The sequence below is a fragment of the Panthera onca genome, chromosome C1, assembly GCF_046562875.1.
Source record: "Panthera onca isolate mPanOnc1 chromosome C1, mPanOnc1 haplotype 2, whole genome shotgun sequence".
NCBI classification, from domain to species: domain Eukaryota; kingdom Metazoa; phylum Chordata; class Mammalia; order Carnivora; family Felidae; genus Panthera; species Panthera onca.
The window spans coordinates 121,757,030-121,772,079 of NC_138346.1; positions in this window are offsets into that span (position 1 = coordinate 121,757,030).

Sequence of the window (15,050 nt, forward strand, 5' to 3'; positions counted from 1 at the left end):
CTTTTACCTTTACCTGTTGGTGGCTTTATATTTAAAGTACAATTGTAGTAGATCGTATACAGTTGGGTTTTGCTTTCTTATCCATTCTGACAATCTCTGCCTCATAATCAGGATGTCTGCAACATTTACATTTAATGCAATTTCAACGTAATTGAGTTTAAGTCTATGAACCTGCTATTTGTTTTCTATTTGTCTCATCTGTTCTTTTTCTGCCTTTATTTGGATTGAGTTTTATTTTGTTTTTAGTATTCCATTTTATTTCTTATTTTGGCTTTTAGCTATACCTCTCTGCTACTCTTTTTAAAGTGGTTTTTGAGTTTATAGTATATATCTTCAACTTGTCATGATCTACCTCGTGTAGATATAAAAATCTTACAACACTCTACGACCATTCCCCCTTCTCCTCCTTTGTACTATTTCTTTTCCATTAATTTTGTTCTACATATGTTATAAATCTCAGACTACATTATTGTTACTTTTGCTTTAGACAATTACTTTAAAATTTTTTTAAATAAGAAAAAATGTCTCATATTAGTACACATGCTTACATTTCCAGAGCTTTTCGTTTCTTTGTGGGGTTCCCAATTTACATCTGGTGTTGTTTTCCCGCCACTTCAAAAAATTTCTTAACATGTCTTGTAATATATGTCTGCTGGTGATAAATTCTCTAGCTTTTGTTTGCCTAAAAATGTCTTTGTTTCGTCTTCATTTTTGAAGGATATTATTTTCCCTGGATATGGAATTCTAGGTTGTAAGTTTTCTTTTTCTTTCAGAACTTTAAAGATGTCATTTCGTTGTCTCTGGCTTGCAGGGTTTTTGACAAGTAGTCAGGCATTACTCTTATCTTTGTTTGCCTGTTTACAATGTATCTCTTTCTCTGGTTACTTTTAAGATTTCCTCTTTATCACTGGTTTTCAGCAATTTTATTATGATGTGTTCTGCCGTGATTTTCTTTGTGTTTATCCTGTCAGGAAGCTTATGAAAATTTTAAGACCTGTGTTTGTATAGTTTTTAGCGAATTTTGAAAAATGTTGGCTACTATTTCTTCAAATATATTTTTGGCCCTCATTGTGCTTTTTTTCTCTTCCTAAACTCCAATCATATGTTTATTAGTCACTTGGTATTATTCCATAGGTCACTGTGGCTCTGCCCATTATTTAAAAAAATAACTTTTTTTCAGTCTGTGCTTCAGTGTTGATAGCTTTTATTGCTACGTCTTCAAGGTCATTGATCTTTTCTTCAGTGTTGATTATTCTGGGAAGCCCATCCAGTAAATTTTTTTTATCTCAGATATTGCATTTTCAGTTCTGGACATTCTATTTCATTATTTTTGTAGTTTATCTATATCTTTATTATTTTCAGTTTTGTCTTGAATTCTTGGATATGTTTATAATAACCATTTAAATTCCTTTTTTGAAAATTCCACCACGACTGTCGCCTTAAGTCTGATTTTTTTTTTTCTGGTTAAGACACATTTTTCTGCTTCTTTGCATGTTCAGTAACTATTGGATGCTAGGCTTTGTGAAGGTTATGTTAAGTATCTGGATTTTGCTGTCTTTTAAAGGCTTCTCATGCAGAGGCAATTAGGTTACCTGCAGATCAGCTTGGTTCTTTTTAACTACTTAAGATGTTTTTATTATCAGAAGTAATATTTAGAGGTGCCTGGGTGGCTCAGTTGGCTGAGCGTCTGACTCTTGATTTAGGCTCAGACCATGATCCCAGGGTCATGGGATCAAGCCCTTTGTCAGACTCCATGCTGAGCATAGGATTCTCTCTCTCCCTCCCTCTGCCCCTCTCCCCACCTCTGCCCCTCTCCCCAACTTGCATGCTCTCTCTCTCTCTTTCAAATAAAAAATTAAGGAAAAAATTTTTAAACAAGTAATGTTTGTTTTTTATACAAGACTTGGAAATCTGAAAAATATAAAAAATAAAATAAAGCAGTCCAAAATATAATTATCCAGCAATAACCACTGTTAATATTTATATATTTCTTTTCAATGTTTTTTACCCCGTAAGAATACATTTTGTTTTTTAAAAATACATAGGTATTATCACGATGAACACACAGTTCTGTTTTCCTATAAAAAATATTTTCTCATATCATTAAAAATCTTGTATAAACATAATTTTTTGGCCTTTTATTTTGAAGTAATGTTAGATTTACAAAAGAGTTGCAAAGGTAGCACAGAATTCCTGTGTCTCCTTCACCCAAGCTTCCCTTGATGTTAACATCTCCATAACTACAGTACATTTAGTTGCCAGATTTAGCAACTAAAAACACAGAATGCCCAGTTAACCTTGAACCTCAGACAATGAGTGATATTTTTAGTACAAGTATATCCTAAATATTGCATGAGACAAAAACAAAAACAAAAACAAAACTTGATTCTTTTGAGTACTTTTTAACCTTTGTTAAGCAAGTTGCCTTTAGGGTTCGTTTAGCCTTACTACTAAGGCATGACCCATCTGGAGTCCCCAGTGAATGCCCAGGTCTCCAGAAAAGACTCTCCCCCCGCAGCTGGCTAGAATACAAACAGCTGTCATTCCTGCGTGAATATGGAATTTTGTTTTATTGCCCAGCCTTGTACAGTTCTCCTCTGAATTTAGATTTCATCCAAAGATTCAGAGTTTCCCCTTAAGCAGATTCCTGGGGGGTCTTTTTGTCATCTCTCCAGGACTCTGACCCCCATTCCAAACTCCATCTTCAACTGATCTCTGTCTCCCAAACATAAAGAGGTTGCCATGCTCTGTGTGGTCCCCTTCCTGCTCCGGGATCCAGAAATATCTCCAGGAAGAAAGCCAGGGCAATTGTAGGGCTCATCTAATTTTCCCCCTTCTCTGGAGAATCATCCTGCCCTGCCTGCGTACAATGGTGGGAAACAACTTTTCAATATATTTTGTCCAGTTTTGTCATTCTTTATAGCAAAAAGGCAATTCCAATATCAGCTACAGTTTCATGGCCAGAAATGGAAACTTCTCTTTTTTTTAAACAAAACAAAACAAAAATTCACACACACATATGATCTCTTTCTTGGAAGCTGTCGTTCCTGGTTGTGATGTTGGCTGTGTGTAAGCCAATCTATAGACACGAAGAGAGCTGCCCTACAGACAGAGCCAACATGACAAGAACGGCAGGAAACAAAGATGGAAATCACCTGGGTCCTTGGAGATATTGTTGATCCACTGATCATTTTAACCTGGAGCTCCCCACTTTGGAGACTTACCTCTACGTGAAAAAAATGTTTTTCTTAATTTTTAAGCCAGTTGGGTTGGGATTTTTGTTATTTGTCACTTAAAGTGCCCTAATTAATACAAATTAATGTACTAATAAAATGGTAACTGCTCAGTAATGGCCAGTGGGCAATTTTAAAAGTACAGTTGTAGTGTACTGTGTGCTACCTAGGTAGGGTGTTAAGAGTTTTATATACAGTATTGCACTTAATGCCATAGCAAACCTAGGAGGGAGTTAGTATTTTTTTTTTCATTTTTATTTATTTTTGAGAGAGAGAGCATGCAAGCTGGAGAGGGGCAGAAAGAGACGGAGACACAGAGTCCAAAGCAGGCTCCAGGCTGTGAGGTGTCAGTATAGAGCCTGATGCGGGGCTCGAACTCACGGACTGTGAGACGAACTCGAACTCATGACCTGACCCGAAGTCGGACGCTTAACCGACTGAGCCATCCAGGCACCCCTAGGAGGTGGTTAGTATTAACCCCATTTTATATATGTAGAACTTGAGGCTAAGAGACCAGCACATTTTTTAAGCGTACAATGTTTAGTCTACGGCCCAGCCAAGATCCAATCACAGCCTCTCTACCTTCAAAGTTACACAGTTGTTTAGTCTTCCAACATTGGTTTTCAAGTCCTTGAATTTAATTTAGACCAAAGTTCTTTTCACTAAAAAAGGAGAAAAACGATGAATGAAAAAAATTACCTTGCAAGACAGGGATCCAAGGCACTGAGTGTTAGTCCAGATTCAGTGTGAGGAGAGTCCTAATCTGAATCCTGTGTCCTGACTTCCCTGGCCTGCACATTTCTGAGAAAAAGAGTCCACACGCTTTCTGCTAAGTCATGGCAGCTAGCCAAGTCGTAATACAAAATACCTGAACAGGAAACCTAAGCAAGCGAGCACTCAGGAAATAGTTAGGTCCCCAGAAACAAAAGGTCCAGATGTGGGGCAAGGTTGATCAAGCAGCCAGGGAGCATTATCAGGGACATCAGAATGGAAGGATGAACTGGGAGTGAGTGACACAGCAGGTGGGAAACAGAAGGGGCTGGGGAAGAGCCCCCATGGCCCACGGCCCACGTCAGGGTCCTGTTATGGCAGGAACGTGAATGGTGCTAGTTTAGAGGGACTGCAAAGAATCACAATCCCTAAATCACACTCTGCCTGCTAGGAATACCAAAGTCATAGTTTTAAGACTTTGAGAAATGTAAAAGATGGGATGCATTATGACAGTGTACAAACACCATAAATCCTTTAGAAAACTCTTCCCTTAGTCACTTAACGTAAGTGGAGGTTCTGAGAGCTGTTAGCAGAGAGAGAGAACTCCAGAGCAGGAGCAGAGAACGGGAGCAGGGAGAGGGGAGGGGCGATCTGGCACAGGGCAGCATGCCCAGGCTGGGCTCCAGGAGGTCAGCTGCACTCGCACATCCTTCTGCAATGACACACTCCAGGCAGACTCACCACCAGAACGGGCATGAGGCTGAAAACGCACGTTTCTGTTCCTAACAAGTACCTTTCCCAAAGAAGGTGGACAATAAACTGGAGTGAGTCAGCTAGTCAGTGAAGACACATCACCAATAGAAAGGAAGGCACCTAGAGGGTGGGAGCGAAGGAGTGTCTGTGTGTGTGTGTGTGTGTGTGTGTGTGTGTGTGTGTGTGTGTGTGTGTGGGAGGTGTGAGCCAAAAGACAGAGAAGGAAGAGCCACTCTTCCCCCTTCCGATCCCAAAAACCTACAAATTACACTAGTTTGGGTAGAACTGCCTTCAGAGATAGGGGAGGAGACAAGAGAAATCTAGGCATGGCTGACTGAGTAAAAAAAGCAATAAAAATTGCATTAGCTATGGAGGACAGCATGGAAAAATGCAAACAGTGAATTTGCTGGGGATGGGGGTGGGGTGGAACTGTGAATTATTTTTTTTTAAGTCTGTTATTTCGAAAAATACCTTTTTCAAAATGACATCCTGGGTCTGAGAGTCAGGATTCTGTGTGCATAGGCCCGAGTCCCTGTTCCTGGAATTGAATCCCCGCTCAAGAGGCTGGTAGCACTTTAAATTGATCCTGAGAACAAAGAAGGGAGCCTTTGCCACATTTTAATGGCCTCCAGCTGCCGGACCAGCCCCTCCGGGGGCCTTAGCCACACCCTCAGCGCTCTGCTCGTCGGGCAGGCTGTGCTTCCAGAGGTTTGACTGTCTCTGAGTTAGATTGGCTCCCTGGAAAATGTTACTGCCAGTATCACCAGTTGCGGAAACCAGCCTGCCTTTGGCACAAGGAGACTTGCTGGCTTTCCTTTCCCTAGGCTCTCCCGTGGGATCAAGCCACGCAGCACTGACCTGGGGCCACCTCTCTTCTCTGCAGCGGTAGGGTGGGCAGAGAGACTCTTGAAAGGTCTGGGCTGGTCGGTCAAGAAATGCAAAGGCCTGACCGTCCCCCTGCTGAGCGGTCCATCCAGCCTCCAGCTTACCTTTAGGCGCGTCTGGTAGGGGAGGTTAAACAAAGCTAAACCATTTTCTAAATCACCAGCTTTGAAGGTCATTCCTCCCTTCTCCCAAAAAGGAGAACCTAGATGTTTAAATTGCTTATCTCCTGTACTACTTAATTAAATGTTTAAAATTTAAAATGAGATGAAATAGTATGGAGGCTCCTCAGAGAAGTTAAACATAGAATTACCATACGACCTAGTCAGTTCCGCTTCTGAGTATATATCGCAAAGAATCGGAAGGAGGGACTGCAGGTATTTGCACAGCCACCTTCACAGCAGCATTATTCACAGTAGCCAAAAAGGTGGAAACAACCCAAACATCCACCAACAGGTGAGTGAGTAAACAAAATGTAGTGTAAATATACAATGGAGTATTATTCAGCCTCAAAAAAGGAGATTCTGACACACCACCACATGGATGGACCTTGAAGATACGGTGCTCAGTAAATGAGCCGAGCACAAAACCATGAATGTCTTATGATTCTACTTTTATGAGGTACCTAGAGTCGTTAAGTTGAGAGACACAGACAACAGAATGGTGGTTGCCAGGGGGGCAGGGAGAAGGGGGGAATGGGGAGTTATCCTTAATGAATTGGGAATTATCCTAATTCTGCCTGACCTTTTCTTTCTGCTTTTCTTTTTTTAAGTCTTTAAGCCCTTTTGCTCTGTCCTTTTCTCCCCTGTGCTTGTATATATTTATACGTACCTTTGTTAACGCTTACTACACTATAAAAAAGCAGTTTTTAATGTTTATTTATTATTGAGAGACAGAGCAAGAGAGGGGCAGAGAGAGGAGGAGACACAGAATCCACAGCAGGCTCCGGGCTCCGAGAGCTGCCAGCACAGAGCTGATTGCGGGGCTCAAACTCACGAACCACGAGACCATGACCTGAGCCAAGGTCGGATGCCCAACCGACTGAGCCACCCAGACACCCCACGCTTACTAATTATAACGTGATCGTCGGCACACGTAGTTAGCCCTTGAGTTCCCTGATCCACGGTCCCTGGACCATAAGGCCAGGAATGCTGTGCTCCCATGTCAGATGAGAGCCTCACTCTTCCAGGTGTGGTCTACAGACCCTTAGCACCACCAGCATCACTTGGTTGGAAGCTTATTAACAATGAGGACTCAGGGCGCCTGGGTGGCTCAGTCGGTTGAGCGTCCGACTTTGGCTCAGGTCATGATCTCGCAGTTTGCAAGTTCAAGCCCTGTGTCAGGCTCTGTGCTGACCGCTCACAGCCTGGAGCCTGCTTCAGATTCTGTGTCTCCCTCTCTCTCTGCCCCTTCCCTGCTCATGCTATCTCTGTCTCTCAAAAACAAATAAACGTGAAAAATTAAAAAAAAAAAAAAAAATGAGGACTCCCAGGTCCCACCCCAGACCGATTTAATCAGAAACTGACTTTTCTAGGCTCTAGGTGATCTGTATTCCAGTTTGAGAAGCCCTGGGTTAGAAGCTAACGGAAGTGAATGGTGAGCATGAGCTTGAGTTTATGAAATCACATGCCCTTTTTATGGGGTCTGACCCCATACAAAGGGCTTGGTAGCCTCTGGAAGCACCTCCTCCCATCACTCAAGTTGGCTCTCATCTGGCCCACAACGTTCCTTACGTTATATAAGAAGAAGACAGAAATGAGCTGCGTAGGGAGGAATCCAGCCCGCCTGGGCGAGGCTCCGTTCAGCTCGATGGAACAGTGATGCCCTTCTCAGATGAAATCTTGTCATCACAGCAAAACAGGTGTGGTATGGTCCCTAGCATGGTGACTTCTACATTCCAGCTGACTGTCTACTTCCTTCAAGGAAGGACGTCAAAGATTTGTGTGATTTTTAAAAAATTTTTTTAATGTTTATTTATTTTTGAGACAGAGAGAGAGAGCATGAATGGGGGAGGGTCAGAGAGAGAGGGAGACACAGAATCTGAGGCAGTCTCCATGCTCTGAGCTGTCAGCAGAGCCCAATGTGGGGCTCGAACTCATGGACTGCAGGATCATGACCTGAGCTGAAGTCGGAAGCTCAACCGACTGAGCCACCCAGGTGCCCCAAATTTGTGTGATTTTTAAAGGCACTCAATTAACAAACGTGTGTTAAGCTTGGACTTTAATTCCTTCCTTTCACAGGAGAGCAAACCAAAGGCCCAGTGAGGGAGTTGCCTGAGCTGATTTGCCCCCCGAGGATCAGGGCGAGAGCAAAATTGTCAGCACCTGCCAGGCTAATGAGTTGTTTTTTGGTTTCTGTTTTAAATTAACTAATTAATTTATTTTGAGAGAGAGGGCGCCCACATGCATGCATGGGGGAGGGGCAGAGAGAGAGAGAGAATCCGAATTCGACGTGGGAGCTGAACCCACGAACCGTGAGATCATGACCTGAGCCGAAATCAAGAGTCGGATGCTTAACCGACTGAGCCACCCAGGCGCCCGTGAGTTGTTTTGAAATATTTGTTCAACATTTATTTAGTGCCTGTCAGAGTAAACTGATCTATTAATGAAAATTGCATCTAGAAACAGATTCTCTTGTTCGTTTACACCCACTGGCCAAAACAGACTCTATGTTTTTGCAAAAAACTTGGCACAATGTTGTCCTCTCTTCTGATGTTCTTGTTCTCGATTCAGTTTTCTTTCACGATTTTCTAAACAAGACAGCTTCATGACAGGAATACGAAAGGGTTTAAAATTTCAACAAAAAGAGTTAGATTATTCAGCCTTAGTAAGTAGCACTATGTTGCCCTGTTGCCTTTCGGAATTCATTTAATTGTGACTTTTGGTTTGGTTGCATCAAACACGTGTATGTGGTATATCTGAGCATAAGTCACAGAGATACTTCAATCTGGCAGTGTTTTTTAAAATTTTTTTTAATGTTTATTTATTTTTGAGAGACAGAGACAGAGAGAGGCAGAGCATGAGTGGGCGAAGGGCAGAGGGAGAGGGAGACACTGAGTCTGAAGCAGGACCCAGGCTCTGAGCTGTCAGCACAGAGCCCAATGTGGGGCTCGAACTCACGAACCGTGAGATCATGACCTGAGCCAAAAATCGGACGCTTAACCGACTGAGCCACCCAGGCGCTCCACTGGCAGTGTTTTTAAATCTATCGCTCAAGCGTGCTGTGTGGTTTCAGGAAAGAGACCAATGTTCCCATGACTTGGAGGGAAATCTGAAGGAAGTGGCAACCCTTCCCATTTGTAACATGCTGCTACCCTGGGTAGTGGCTTGGTTGGATCTTCTTAATTCAGCTCTGACTGCAATTCAGATGCATCTGGGCATATCTGGAGGAGTCAAGGCACAGGCTGCCAGGAGACTATTGGCATAAAGAAACGGGGAGTGTTTGGACTGTTGGAAAAAGTCATCCCAAAGAGCAAGACCTATAGTCTTGTGTCAAGACCTCCCATTCTGTGGTGGTACCTCTGTTCGCCCTAGGACGACAGTAGGGGCCGTTGGGCTGTTCCCTGGCTTCCTCCCCTCCCCCTCTCCACTGTTGGCCCTGACCCAGAATGGCGGCTCGGGCACTGAGGACTCGCTCCAGGGTTCCTCGCTGTAGGCGCCAGCAGCAGAACGTTACAGGACTGGTGGAAGCCAGAAAATGAGGGGAGGAGAATGGAGGAGGCCACATGACAGCTGAAAGGGCTTGTGCATGAGCACACAAGAGTCTTCCGGGGGCCCCAAACATGAGTACGAGAGACTTCAAGGTTGACTGGAGAGCCAGCGATAGCACTTAGGAGGGTAATTCTGTTCACATCCCGAAGCTTGTTTGTTCTGATGGCATAAACAATAAACTAAGAGTCTGGTGCTCTGCTTTCCCCTGGCTGGGGGACCGTTGGCAAGTCAGTGACCTCTCTAAGCCTCAGTTTTCTCCTGTGTAAAACATGGCCACCATGACTGCCTAACCCCTTCAAAGGCATATTGAGTTTCATGTGCTACAAAGTACTTGAAAGTGTTTTCTTAACCATAAATGAAAGTAAGCTATTCTTGTTAACCGGAAGAAATGTCAACTCCCGAGGTCATAGCCTAAGGGAAGGGGCTGTAAGACGAGAGAGGTATCCAGGACTCCAATGTTAGAGGTTTTATATTTGTGCCAAAAGAACTGAAAAATGATGTGAGATGGCCAACTCCAGGTTGTTGGCAGAATATCTGTGAACAGCGCCCCCTGGAGTTGGGCAACCCAGCAGCTCCGGCTCTTTGGACACCCCCCCCCCACAATTTTTTCATACCGTGTTGAAACTTGGCATAAGTTTGAATCACATACTAGACTTCATTGGGCAGGACTGTCAGTGTGGTACCTGTTGGGGGGAAGAAACTAAGGCAGGTTTAGAAATGATGGACACACCTACCTCCAGGGTAATAACCCTGGGTGGTGGCCGAAAAATTTAACCCAAGATCTCCCAGACCAACATGTCATATCCTGTCTAGAAGAGGACTTTCCCAAGCAAGGAGAAGACTCATTCGGGATTCTGCAGGTTATTGCCATTATGTCATTGTCTTGGGCACTCTGATAACAGGCAACATACGGAGAGGTACAGGTCATGGCATGCACTGTTCCAACAGGTTCTGGCCACGCAAAGCAAGGCCGAGCCTTGGGTGGTAGAAAGCTTTCTGTGGGAAATTTAAATGGCCTGAGTTATGTTAGTAATCGATGTTAACCTCACCCTGGGGGATCCCATCACAACAGAAATTTTGGGTGTTTTCCCAGCTTCAGTAGGGAAAGGAATACGACAGAATGCTGTGCTAATCGCATTTGGACAAAAAGTCCAGAAAATGCAGCCTTCACAGGGGCCACTGGGTTCCTGGAAAGCTATTCAGTTCAGACACCTGAGGCACTTGGTGCAACAGGGGTATTCCTTTCTCCTCCTGGATGGTGACATTGGCTCTGTGCTCCACTCCCTGGGCTCCTACTCGGTTCAGTTTTCAATCAATCTTCCGTCAGCCATCAAGTTCCCTTACGGCTTTAAATCTCTACAAGTCTGTCGTCAAACATCGATTGTGCAACTAAGCGTTCAATGCTCCATCCCTGGCACTGTGGAAGTCATGTGCTTTTTTTCCTTCCCACCCCCGCCCTCCCAAGAGCTTATCCAGCAGAGAGGCCAACAAAAAAACTAGAGAGCATTCTCGTTTACTTAACATCTTCTGTTAAAGCACTGCGAGCAAATTATTTTTCCAGATAACTGAAGCTTACAGGGTGAGCAGAGAGAGGACTTTAGCTAACCTTGAGGTCAGGAAAGGCTTCTAAAGAGGTGCCCTCGAGGCTGGGAACGGAAGTGCCCGTAAAAATTCATTGAAAGAGGAATGAGGAGTGGAAGGGAATCCCTCGGGAAGAGGGAACTGCAAAAACAAATGCCAAGAGCCAACATGGGGTCTGAGGGAAGGTACAGAGAAGACTGGGGCCGGGGGGCACAGCGGTGGAATGCTGCATGGGGGTGTGCACAGGGCAGCTGGTGCACAGGTGTGAGGCCGGAGACATGAATGGAGCCAGGACACAAAGAGCCTTCCGTGCCTTTGGATACCAACTGGATCTTCATCTTTTTTTTTTTTTTTTTTTTTTTTTTTTTTAGTCTGGGTACAGCACAATTTGATTGATTAGTGGGCAAATGTTAATTGGCCCCTTACCCAATGGCAGATGGTGATAATAGTAATTGCTAACCATGAGAGTTTACCATATGCCAGGCATTACACTAAGCACCTGCTTGGATTGCCTTATTTCATCCTCGTGTAACAGGCATTAGTATCATCCCCATTCTACAGATGGGGAAATTAAGGTTCCCAGAATTTGGGCAGCTTGCCCCCAGTCCCACAGCTTGTCTGGTGCCAACCACGGTAGGTACCACAGATGATGAAGTATCTGGGGAGATGTTTGTAGAAGGGCATGGCAGTTTTCTGACCTAGCTTCAGAGGTCACACATCATTTCTGCCATACTCATCAAAGCAGTCACAAAGATCTATGCACGTTTAAAGGGAAGGGAGTGCGGTCTCACCACTAGATGGGAGGAGTGGCCATGTCACGTTGTCAGAAGAACAAGATGGTTAGGAGATTCTGAGGTTGCTATGTTTGGAAAATGCCGTCTGCCAGGGGGTACGTTGGGAAAAGGTAGGAGATTGAAGGCTTCATCTACTGCCCCGCTGAGCGCGATTGTGCAGTGCACCTGTTACAGAAACACATATGGCACCCTCAGTCCCAGCAGTTTCGCTTTAGAAGACCCCTGACTGAGTGAATTGAAGGGTAGGAATGTTTTCTGGATCCCCCCCATACTGTACCTCCTGGAATTATTTTTCCTTAAATTTTTTTTAATGTTTATTTATTTTTGAGAGAGAGAGACAGAAACAGAGACAGAGCATGATCAGGGGAGTAGCAGAGAAAGGAGACACAGAATCTGAAGCAGGCTCCAGGCTCCGAGCTGTCAGCACAGAGCCTGACCCAGGCTCGAACTCATGAACCGTGAGATTGTGACCTGAGCCAGAGTCGGATGCTTAACTGACTGAGGCACCCAGGTGCCCCTATTTTTCCTTTGTGATGCCACTGTCTTCTCACCCAGGCTGGTGTGGCTAGGTACACACAGGTAGTAATGATCCTTATGATGCTGATGCTCCATAGTCTAGAGAGCACGGGGTGGAGGGTGGGGGGCAGCTGTGAGTGGGGGAGGCAGTAACTATAGCTAATTTGTCCACGAGAGTTGATTATATCTGAGTCACCGCCTCTCCAGACAACAGTGGGCTCTGTTTCACTGAGAACTACGAACATATTAGTTACTTATTTAGGAAGCTTATTTAGGAAGGGGTGTCCTAGAATGGACTGGAATCTCTGCTGGTAAAGTGGTTGGAGGCTCCATGTATCCAAGCAAACACGACCTCACTTGCTGGTGTTCTACCAGCCTACACACAAAAGACAGAACATGTTAGAAACAAAAACAGGGGCGCCTGGGCGGCTCAGTTGGTTGAGCATCTGACTTTTGAGTTCAGCTTCAGGTCATGATCAGCTTCAGGGTTTGTGAGTTCAAGCCCCTCACGGGGCTGTGCACGGATAGTGCAGAGCCTACTTGGGACTCTCTCTTTCCCCCTCTCTCTCTGCTTCTCCCAGACTCACACTCCCTGTCTCAAAATATAAATAAATAGACCTAAAAAAAAAAAAAAGCAAAAACAAAGAAAAAACTCCAGAATCTCTGGATAATCAGATCCATTTTACTGCAGTGGGTGGGCTGAGAGGTGAACTAGCAGGACAGGAGGTAGAACAGATAACTGCAGAGGACTTGGGGCAGTAGGCTAAGGTTTCATCTTGCTTAGACCAATCACTTGTACATCTCTTTGATCGTGCAACCTGTGAGTCTGACACCTTTCGATCGCTCCTTGTCAAACGAAGATTCATCACGGCTGTGCTAATATACAATGTATGCTCTACAACCTGTTCCAGACTAGACATCGAGGCAGGGGCCAAATAATTATCAAAGACAATCTAATATATGTTCGGTTACCCCCAATTGATCAGTACATACGTGCCACCTTAGAGGCCACTGGCTCAGCCACCGGGAAAGCTTTGAAAAGAGTCTTGCTCCCGGGAGAGGCATGGCCAAGGTGGCATATGAGGATGTCTAAGCTGGTCGAGAAGAGGTGCGTGTTAACTCCAGACCTGGGCTGGCCCTGGCCTCCTCTGTGGTTTTGTTACCGAGAGAACCTCTTATTCAAGTGTGGACTCACCTGACTCCCTCTGTGCTTTTCACGTCTCTCCTTTCCCAGCTGTTCAGGGCAGAAATCCTCACTGCATTGTTCCACACACAGAACAAATTGCACCGAGTTCTCTAGACCTGCGGCATGTCGAATAAAGGAAAATCATATCTCAGTCTGTCAAAGCTTTTCCTTGATCCAGCCCAAAAAGATATCTGGTCCATCTTCCTCTGTTACCATGTGCTACAATTTCTCTCATGCCCCAAATCTTGATGGTCTCTTTCCCTGGCGGCGTTGGAACCTCGTGAATCACCCACCCGGTGGGCCAATAATGCTGCTCCGCGTAGGAGAATGTCTGATAAAATTGTGTAAGACGCATTCAGCAGTGTGAATATGAGCAGCCGTTGAATGTTAATTCTCTCGGCAGGCCAAAAACCATGCCCACCCGTCCGCCTGAAGTCATGCTCTGGGTTGTCTGTGCCTCTCGTTTGTCTGTAAGCCTTGGCTGGCAGCCGGTGGGTGTATGTGGGCTCACGTTTGCAAACTAGGCACAGAAAGGCTGTTAGCCTACCCCTTCCACTGTTGCTATCTTTTAGTGGAGGTGACCTTTTTTTTTTTTTTTAACCTACCACGTTTAACTAGTTATTCAGAGTCCGACGGGGAGGTGGGCTTCTGAAAGGTGGCAATGATCGAGCCAGAGCCTTACTGGGATGTGAGGGCAGGGCCAGGACTAGGGTGAGGCCAGGGAGGTGCCTTCTAAGATATGGTGAGAGGGACCATTTTCACCAGGGTTGAAGCGGAGTTCCAACCGGTCTAAACCTATACTAGATCCTGAGGTTTTCCCATCAGTCCAGAGGAGCTCAGGCCAGATGGAGCTGGGAATGCAGTTGGTGGCGATTCAGAGTTTTAAAAGCCTCTACCTGAGGCTAGGAAAATGAAATAGGGATAAGAGAGGTTAAAGGAGCAGAAATAATTCACATCTCCTGCATATTCACACGCGGCACGGTGGCCCTCGGCAAGTAGACGGTGGCAGTTCATTTGAATTGTATGCCTGTGGCCTGTCGGTTTAAGGAGCCCCGACCTTTTGCACTCTGGCCAGTGGGCCATCTGTTACCAAGTTAAAAATGTCACCCCTGCAAGTCCGCTGCTCAGCCCGCTTTGCTGGTCTCTGTTACACACAGGGCTTCTGACGCCTCGGCGGCAACATTCCATTCCAGAAGGAGCAGAATTCCGTTCGCTCTTTCACGGCTTCCACATCCTTCCGCGAAAAATAGCACCTGATGAAATCCTCCCAGCTAACACACCTCTGAGCTTTGAGGAAAGCTTGAGAGCAGGCCAGAGGTTATCAGAATGGCTCCAGCTGCACAGCTCAAGCGGCTCTCCTCTGTCTAAACACAGTTGACGTGTTCAATAAAAGGAAAACACGGGAGCAAAGACTGTTGTGTCTTTTCCTCTTGAAAATGGTGACATGGTGCAAATAACCTACATGTCCAAAATAGGGGACCGGTTAAGCGAATTACAGTGCATCGACTCGGAGGAGTGTTATGCGGCGATTAAAATTAGAGAAAATCCTGGGGTGCCTGAGTGGCTCTGTGGGTTATCTGTGTCTCCCTCTGTCTCTGTCCCTCCCTCCCCGCCACGCTCTGTCTCTGTCTGTCTCAAAAATAAACATTAAGACAATTTTTTTTTTTAAAAGAAAATATCCTTA